Consider the following 9,284-nt stretch of genomic DNA (forward strand, 5'->3'; position numbering starts at 1 on the left):
CCGATATACTATGAGTTTTGTCCCTGAAAACTCTGGACTTGACCGGAATAAGAGGTCCAATCACAATGCTGGACCTGATACTATGATGGTACATTAGCAACCGAATAAGATGGATGCTGAGAAATTGGAGGTTCAAATTCACTTCGAGACCCTCCCGTATCCTTTGTGGACCGAGTTCTCTTACGGTGGCCCCGATCATACTCTCGGATGATCCTTTATTTCCTCTTACGATCTTCTAGGTTATGTGCATAGGCTTGAATATGAGCAACGTCCATATTAGGGTCCAAAGAAGCAATAATACATTCATTAATCAGATGTGGTGCCAAACCACCCACAAATCGATGTACCCTACCACGCCCCGTTTTCTCGTGAAAGCGGGTTTTGACATATGACAACTCTTTTAAAGGAGGTATTAAAAGAGAAGAGTCGCCACCTAATGATTTTGAGGTGCGTTAGGGAACTTATTTTAAAATAACTCTATTTGACTAGTCCGTGTCACCAAAGATTGGGTAATGGCTCAAATTACCTCGAGGAGAAGGTGTTAGGCACTCTTTGAGGTCCACAACTGTGGGTCCCGACCGAACTTTAAACTATGTGGATTATGTAATTAGGCTAGGTGATCAAATAAATAAAGGGAAATTTAGAAGTAGAAGAGTCTTATTAAAACATATGAGAGTCGATACAAGTCTTAATAACTATATAGGTACAAGCCACGTTGATCTATGTTAAGCATACACACAAACAAAAAAGGGGGGGGGGGTCCTAAGCATTTTAGCCTAAAGGATCACCCCGTGCAACATAAATAATACTTCGCAACTCCCTTATGGTAGGGATTTCTCATATTATTCAGCGGGCATAGACTATCATCTCTTGCTACTCGATTACTATATTGAAATTGTTTACTTAAAGGTGTTCTAATTCATTTCTATGTCGTACCCTATACGTGCACTATCCGTCCCATGCCTATGATCCAATAGGCCTTGGACCTACTATTTGGTAGTTCTAGACTCAATTCAGGTGCTCAAAATGATAAAACTAGGCGACAATCAAAACAGATAGGATTGTGTATAATTGCAATAAAAGGCCCAAATAACCTCCACATATAAACAAGGAAGCACGCAGACTGATTTTTGGTATTAGGCAGTAGAACATTTCAAAATTAAGACTTAGAGTCCTTGAGTCTTATAGGCATGATCTCTATATGATTCCAGAATTAAACAGGTAATGCTGCAGATTCTAGACTAACGTACGAGCATATTAGACCGTTATAAGTCCTATATGCATGATTTCTAATTGTTTGTATAATAAGGTAACGAAAGCAATCTCATAATTCTGAATTACTAATGCTGGTTTTATAGACATGCATCTTAGGCATGTGATAGTCCCTATAGGCATGATCTCTAACAGTCTCATAATTAGGCAGTGGAGTCACTTGCGAACACAGGATTAGCAGCGTCAGTAACATCCTATGTACATGATTTCTAACAATTGGCAAATGGACTCGATTTTGTAATACTTTATCCCTATAGGCATGCTATCTAAGTGAAGCAGTACAAAACAACAGTTGATTAATTAGTTAAGACCCTATGGTCATGGTATCTAAATGAGCAAAGGTATTGCATTGGTGTATCCTATAGGCATGTTATTTAAGAGTGTTGAATAGTAGACATGGAAACAAGTGTAGCATATTTGACAAATGAAGTGAAGTGTGTGAGTGATTCCTATAAGCATGCTTTCTATTAGTGTACAACATGAAACTAAATAGCACATAGCATGTTGAACAAAATAGCAAATAGTCTATGTAGACCCTATAGGCATATTTTCTACTCATTCATGCAAGTATTAGAATGCCCCAACCCCCTATTTATTAATACCCGGATTGTTTGTTTACAAATTATTACAGGCCCAATTAGAATAATAAAACAAATACAAACTTAATAGGGCTATACATGCCCAAATACAACAATTACAAGTCCAGCACCAGTACAAAGTAACCCAGCAGTGCCCTTCTAGGCCTTCACTAGTCGTACTCTTGCATATTTAACAGGCCCGATATCCAGGCTTGCAAACTTGTCTAACCAATGCTCAGATCCAATAATGCACGTGGCCCAATAAGCCAGGCCCCAAACATGAAAATAATACTCTTGCGTACCCATTAACGAATAACGGGAACATGGGGACATAAAACATGTCATTCAAATAGCTCAGAGTTCAGGCGAAGGCACATGGATTCCCATTATTACAATTATCAGAAAGAAGGTTTTCGAAGTATCACCTTAGGGGTGACATCTAACAGGTGAAAGGACACACATGTACAAAGACCTTACAATGAGCACATATATGAGGCTTTCAAACTATAAATAAGTTCAAATTATGGACTTCTCAAGATGCACCAGAGTAGTTATAGGAAAACATGAATCCACAAAGCAAGAAACTGAGCATGAGAGTTAAAGACATGGATTAGTTCTAAAAAGATTAACAAATGACAATGACATGCTAGATAGACTCTCCTTTAGGGTAGATACCACAACAAACTTCCCAAGGAGAACATAAGGATTCAAGGCATGACATAACTAAGAGTTGTAGACCAATTTAGGGCAAGTAGAAATGCTACTAAGGAAACCAAATACAAGAGCTTAGGGAAAACAATATCACAAACTTAACACCACAACTAGTCAGTAAACAAGTACTTAATACAAATTGATCACATATAACAAGTTCAGTTATGCACATCAAAGATTCCCTAGGCATTAAACCTGAGCAATCCTAGCATTAGCAGGCATGAGTCTACAGAATAGTATGGTAGTAAGCAAGCAACTATAATGAGGATTGGGGTTTACAAATGGTAGAGGAGCATGCTTATCCGAAGAGTTCAAAATACAGACATGACCAAGTAGCAAGTTGTGCCTGAATGGCTTAGCTTAGAGAAATACAGTCGAGCAAATACTGGGCATGAATAAGTATCCCAAGAGTTTTAACACAATAATTTAGAATGCATGAATATGGGCAAGCAACATACATAGGAAATTCATGTATGCATAAACATAGTAGACTAAGTAGGTTCAAGATGATCCAAATGTACATAGTGGGCAGATATCCAAGTGCAGGATTGAGGCAAGTTTAGATGCTAAAGAATACGGGACTATTGGCTAAGTTCAAGATAAATAGGATTGCAAACAAAGGTAGCAACATATTGTAATTACATAGGTTCAGAAAATTTGAACAAGCATAGTACCACAACTATGAATAGAATTGCAAGAGTCAAGGTACTCACCATATACAAATTAAACGAAAAAGTAAATTAAGTTCCAGCGGCAAATTAACTAGTAATAAACATCAAGACTCCCAGAATCTCAGTGCGTCAGAGTTCCCAAGGGCCTCGAATGAACCAGGGGGCAGTGCTCACACTGAGAAAGAAGCGATAATTGAATTACGGTGGCCTTGGATTTCAGCCGACCAAGGTCTCAAATTTTAGAATGAATGAGAGTCAGAGCATAACATTGATTAAGGTCAGTGAGTGTTAGCCCCCTCTAAGGGGAACGGTAAGGGGGGTTTATATAGTAGTAGGAATCGAACGGAGAAACATGGAAAACAATCAATTAAGCACAAATAAAGAAAGGAAATATCACATGCAAATCAGAATCAGTAGAGGAGATGTAGAATCTCAAACCCTAGTTGGGTCCAATCGCTTAAAAATCGAATCAAAGGTGAAAATAACTTCTTATTGAGCATATATAGATGAAAGATCGCCTAAAATTCAAAGATTCGAGTCATTCCATTCGGATCTTGGATGTGGTACTTGCCATAGTTAAGAAAGTACCTATGTGATATCATAAAAGGACAACCAATAATTGGAGAAGGCTAATAAGGTAAGTAAATGATAGGTGGATTCCATTTCATGGTCGGAATCAGAGAGAAATCAGGCAACGGATGCTAGGGTTTACATAAGAGAGGTGAAGGTTCAAGGAAGTATAGAGGCGGCTGGCTAATAAAAGTGGTCTCTAGGGTTAGGGTGAAGGGTTATAAGGAGAAGAGGTTGGTTTATTATGGGTCGTTGATCATTTAAGATCAACGGTCAAGATCAAATAGGAAACGTGCAGGTTAAATATAACGGTTCATGACCCAATTTTCAAAGGGGTCATTTGGTTGGGTTGCTGAAGGGTGAAATGGAATGGGCCAAAGGTCTTGGGCCTGATTTTGGTCCTAAATTAGCTTTGGATTGAGCTATAAATTAAATACACGAAAATTTTTATTAAAATAATTTATAAAATAATTTAATAGATAATAAAATATTACTTGTGCAATAAAGTGATTGAAAATAATAACTTAATATTATAAAAATATAAAAAATTCTATTTGGCACAAATAATGTGAAAAAAATATAATTATGCATATCACATAGGCCATTATTGCAAAATTATATAAATGGCCTAAAAATACAAATATAACTATATAAAATGAGGTACAAATATTATGAAACCTATATATGGATACAAATAATAAATTTAGATGATTAAGTTATCCCAAAATAATTTGAAAAGATAATTAATAAAGAACAAGTAATTTAAATGCAAGAAAATCAAACTTAAAGCTCTAAAAATTATAGAAAATACTTGTATAGCTCTTGTAAACTAAGTAATGATGCAAAAATGATATTTTGAAAGTATATATACTATTTAAAAAAGTATGAGGGCAAAATTGGGTATCAACATACCCGGTCACTCATCTCAGCCACGACCGAAGGGTAATACCTAGACAAGGAGTTAAATTGCATGTTGTACTCTTGAACACTCATATCACCTTGTTCTAATAGCAGAAATCTATCTTACCTGGCTCGAGTGAGCTCAACAGGCAAATACTGATGCGTAGATGACTCCGAAAACTCCCTCCATCCCGCTAGTAGTGCAAGAGATCCTCTAGACCATTCTCAAGTTTCATACTATACCGCAGTAACATCTCGTAACCTATAAGAAGCAAGCTCCACACACTCCGTATCAGTGACATGCATAACCCGTAGAGTCTATTACATTTGATCTAAAAAACTCTAGGGATCTTCATTTGGATCTGTTCCTGTAAATACCGGGGATTCCAAATTAATGAAGTCTCAATCCCTCGTACTAATTGCTCTATTTGAAGTGGCATGGTCATGACGTTGGGCTTGAGAAGCTATTAATCGAGTCAATAATTGTACTGCACTTCTCATATCGAAATCCTATTCAGGAATAACCGGGGGAAGAATAAGAAGTATGTTAGTTTCTCTAGGTCCTTCCGGGGGTAGTAGTGTTGTTCCCGATACCTAAGTATTAGCCTCATCTTGGGGTTCACATTGATCTATAGGGGTAGGGGCACCTGGCTGGTACCTTCTCCCGCTTCTTCATTCAATCCCTAAACTACCGTCTGACGTTTCGTGATAGGCATCACTATAAATATAAACAAGGTAAGAATTAGAAGCGAACACTTACGACTCAGCTCTATCGCATGATCTAGATCAGAAAAAGGGTATTCATCCTAGATAACATACCCATAAACAAGACTCTACTATATACGACCTACAGACTTCTTAGGACATGACTTGCTCTGATACCAAGTTTTTCACACCCCAATCTTGGGAGGTGCGACCGAAACACGATGCCCGAAGTCCCATGCTGACCGACGTCCATACTTAGACCTTACAACATAAAATCTGGGCCAATAAGGCCTTCGAATAAATATTCAAATAAACACAACTAATTGTGGGAGGAACCATAACATTAGATACATATATACATATACATAGACAATTGTTCGCCAGCATGGTCATTTCAATATTTACATACTTCCAAAACCTGGCCTGCAAGCCTCAAAGAGTTTGTTAACATATAACTTGGTCGGAATAGGGCCCCACCATACCCAAAATGATTAGAACATATCTTTTATTAACTATTAACTTGAATAGCTACTCCGAAGGAGTGGAGTAGCAACGACCAACAACTGAACAAATACCCTACCGGAGAGGGATGCCATCAGGTTTATCTGCACCTATGTGCATGAACACAACGCCCAAAAGAAGGTGTCAGTACGAAAAATGCATTGAGCATTAAAGATGATGGTATACTTGTAAACCAAAAACATAACATAGAAGATACGAGTACACAACTTTAACCTGATACCGAAGGCAAGCTATCGGAAAATGTACACTATGGTAACCTCAAATCATAAATGCATGCAAATTTCACAAAAATAATAAAGTCACTCTTCAAGGACGTATCGTCTCCTATGAGGTGATATTCAGATGCTCTTTGGGGCATATCACATCAATATCGTACCCGACCACACATGGGCTCAGTAACACCACGTATCTAGCCATACATGGGCTTGGTAATCACTTGTATTACATCCTTCTGTACTCGGTCATGCATGGGCTCGGTAATATCTAATATCACATTGTTCCATACCAGCCTCACATGGACTCGATAGCATCTTATGTTACGTCATCTCGTACCCGGCCTCACATGAGCTCGATAACATTTGATGACATGTTGTTTCATACCCGACCACACATAGGCTCGGTAATATCACATCATTTCTTTCGTACCCGGCCACATAGGGCTCGGTAGAATCTCATGTTTTGTCATTCCATACCCGACCTCACATGGGCTCGGTGACACACAATAAATATAGAAATATATACATAAATGCAACACCCGTTTTACTTATTTAGACTTCTAAAATTAAACTTAGAATAGACTACGCCTTATAGCCTTACAATGCCATCCGAAACATCCTTAACTCAAAAAAGCGCTACCGGTAACAATGAACAAGAACATGAATAACTTTACCCAGGAAAGCTTAGGACAATGAAAATTTACAATATAATGATTACTCAGAAAGAAATGCTTATATCAAGACACGCCAAGAGAGAAAGACTGCCTTACATACCTTTTTGAAGAACTAGCTACACCTTCTGGGTTCTTAACCTCCCATAAAGGAAAGCTTTGCTTCTAAAGAAATCTTCAAAATTGAGAGAATAGAGGAACGTTTTTACATGAATGAACGCGAGATCCTTACTCTAATGTTTCCTACTATGTTTTGCCTTTGATTCTAGCCTTGTATCATTTTTGGACCTTTTTAGGAAATTTGAGAGCTTTTTGAGTGGGTGAACGTTCTAGAAAATGAAAGAGAAAGAGCTACCTTGCCTTTATTTATATGTACTAAGCATAGAAAATGTTACGCCCTGTAATATTACGTTCATATTATGTCTTGCAGTATTATATTACAATGATGTTACGCCTTGCAATATTACATTACGATGATGTTACGCTTTGCAGTATTAAATTACGACGATGTTGCACCCTGTAGTATTGTACGTTGAATTTGTCGTAAGGTAATTAACATCAATCCAAGAAAAGGATTATTTGGAAATTATAAGGATTATGATATTTCAAATAAGTGATGAGTAAATTCGTGAAGGTGAGAGGGGACAAGTCAAAGAAAATGAATTTTCGTCCAAGTTTGGCATGTTGGAATAAAATACGAGCCGAGCGATAATACCTGATATTTATGGACTAATAATATACAAGGTACCATATGACCACGATAGTAGGATGTATAAAGTGTATTAAAAATAAGTAGAGTTTTAAGTAATTTGAGATAATTTTTAATTATATGGGTAATTAGTTAATTATCGGGTAGCGGAATATTACCTAGTTAATTAATTAATTATTGGATAAGATTAAAAAACCCTCCTCCACCTCCAAGTGGCAGCAAGCCCCTTATTAAGAAAATGACTCTTAGTCATTTCTTAGTAGGTGGCATCCCCATACATTGATCAAAAGACACTTCAAACTTTAAACTTTCAAAACAACATTACAATCAAAGGTGGGGGAAAACGTTACCCATTCTTATAACTCTTTCAAATTTCATTTTCAAAGATACTTAAGTCAGATCCTAAATTTTTCATTAAGCAATATGATTCTTACAAGTTTCAACAATTCCAACGAGAATTATTGGAACTTTAGCAATGTAAAATTTTGTGATTCTAACGGAGTACGGTGTAACCTTTTCCAAGAATATCATACGGAATTTTTCCTACTCCAGGTATGTTAAGGCTAAGCTATTCCTTTATTTTGGCATGATCGCGTCATTACACAAGTTAGATAACGAGGCATAAAGAAAATTCATATCCCGGAATTTACGTATATTTTACTAGTCTCGCAAATTACAATATTCTCTTTATCAGGACTTCATATTCATTTGAGTATTTTTTCCAGTCAAGAGAGCAGAGAGTATATATATACAATATTACAATATTTTCATTACCATCGAGCTATAATCGATAGGCAGGCCCCTATTGGGCAGCCTATGATCAGATGGTAAGTTATATACCGAGCCTACTATGGCAGAGTGCCTATGAGCTAGTCCAGTTGGCCAAGATACAGAGTCTAGTATGGTCGAGCGCCTATGAGCGAGCCTACTACGGCAGAGCAGTTATATATGTATACCGAGCCTTATAAGGCCGAACATCTATTTTACATACTATATTGAGAGAGTTGAGTCAGTATCAGCAGGTAAGCATATCTTCAAATTATCTTTGACTTTCAGTTATTATATTATCAGTTCAATTTCAGCTTTCAGTATATTGCCTTACATACTCGGTATATTATTTCGTATTGACGTCCCTTCCTGGGGGCGCTGCATTTCATGCGTGCAGGTTCAGACAGATAGGCGGGTAGACCTCCTCATTAAGTGTTGTCTGAGTTTAGCTTCATCGGTAAGCTCCATGCCTTTCGAAGTTGCCGGGTCTAGAGTTTTATGTATATATATATATATATATATATATATATATATATATATGTTATGAGTAGGTGGGGGAACTGTTCCGATCATAGTATATCCATCAGCAAAGGCTTGTAGACATATCCTGTCAGTTAGTGCAATATGTTGGGCTTATTGGCCTTGTATGTATATTTGGTTAGTTTGTCAACTGCAATAATTATGACGGCCTTGTCGGTCCAGCTTCATATTAATATTTAGTCAGCATTTGCAGTTGTCTTGCAATGTGGCCCATGGCCAAAGTTTGACATCACATGTTTAGATTTCCTTAGTCGCAAGATGGTACGCAAGGATAGGTGAGACACTGGTTGCCGGTCTCACCCCCAGGTTCGGGGTGTGACAGGAAATTCCGTCGTTCCACATGCAAAATGGGTCGCCTCGCCCTGGTGACAGCTGGCACAAGTTTAATAAGGCTTTATCATACCTTTGTCCCCCATGGGGTGTCGCTGACTAATTGGTTGTTCTAAAACTTT

This window comes from Nicotiana sylvestris, chromosome 5, assembly GCF_000393655.2.
Source record: "Nicotiana sylvestris chromosome 5, ASM39365v2, whole genome shotgun sequence".
Taxonomy (NCBI): domain Eukaryota; kingdom Viridiplantae; phylum Streptophyta; class Magnoliopsida; order Solanales; family Solanaceae; genus Nicotiana; species Nicotiana sylvestris.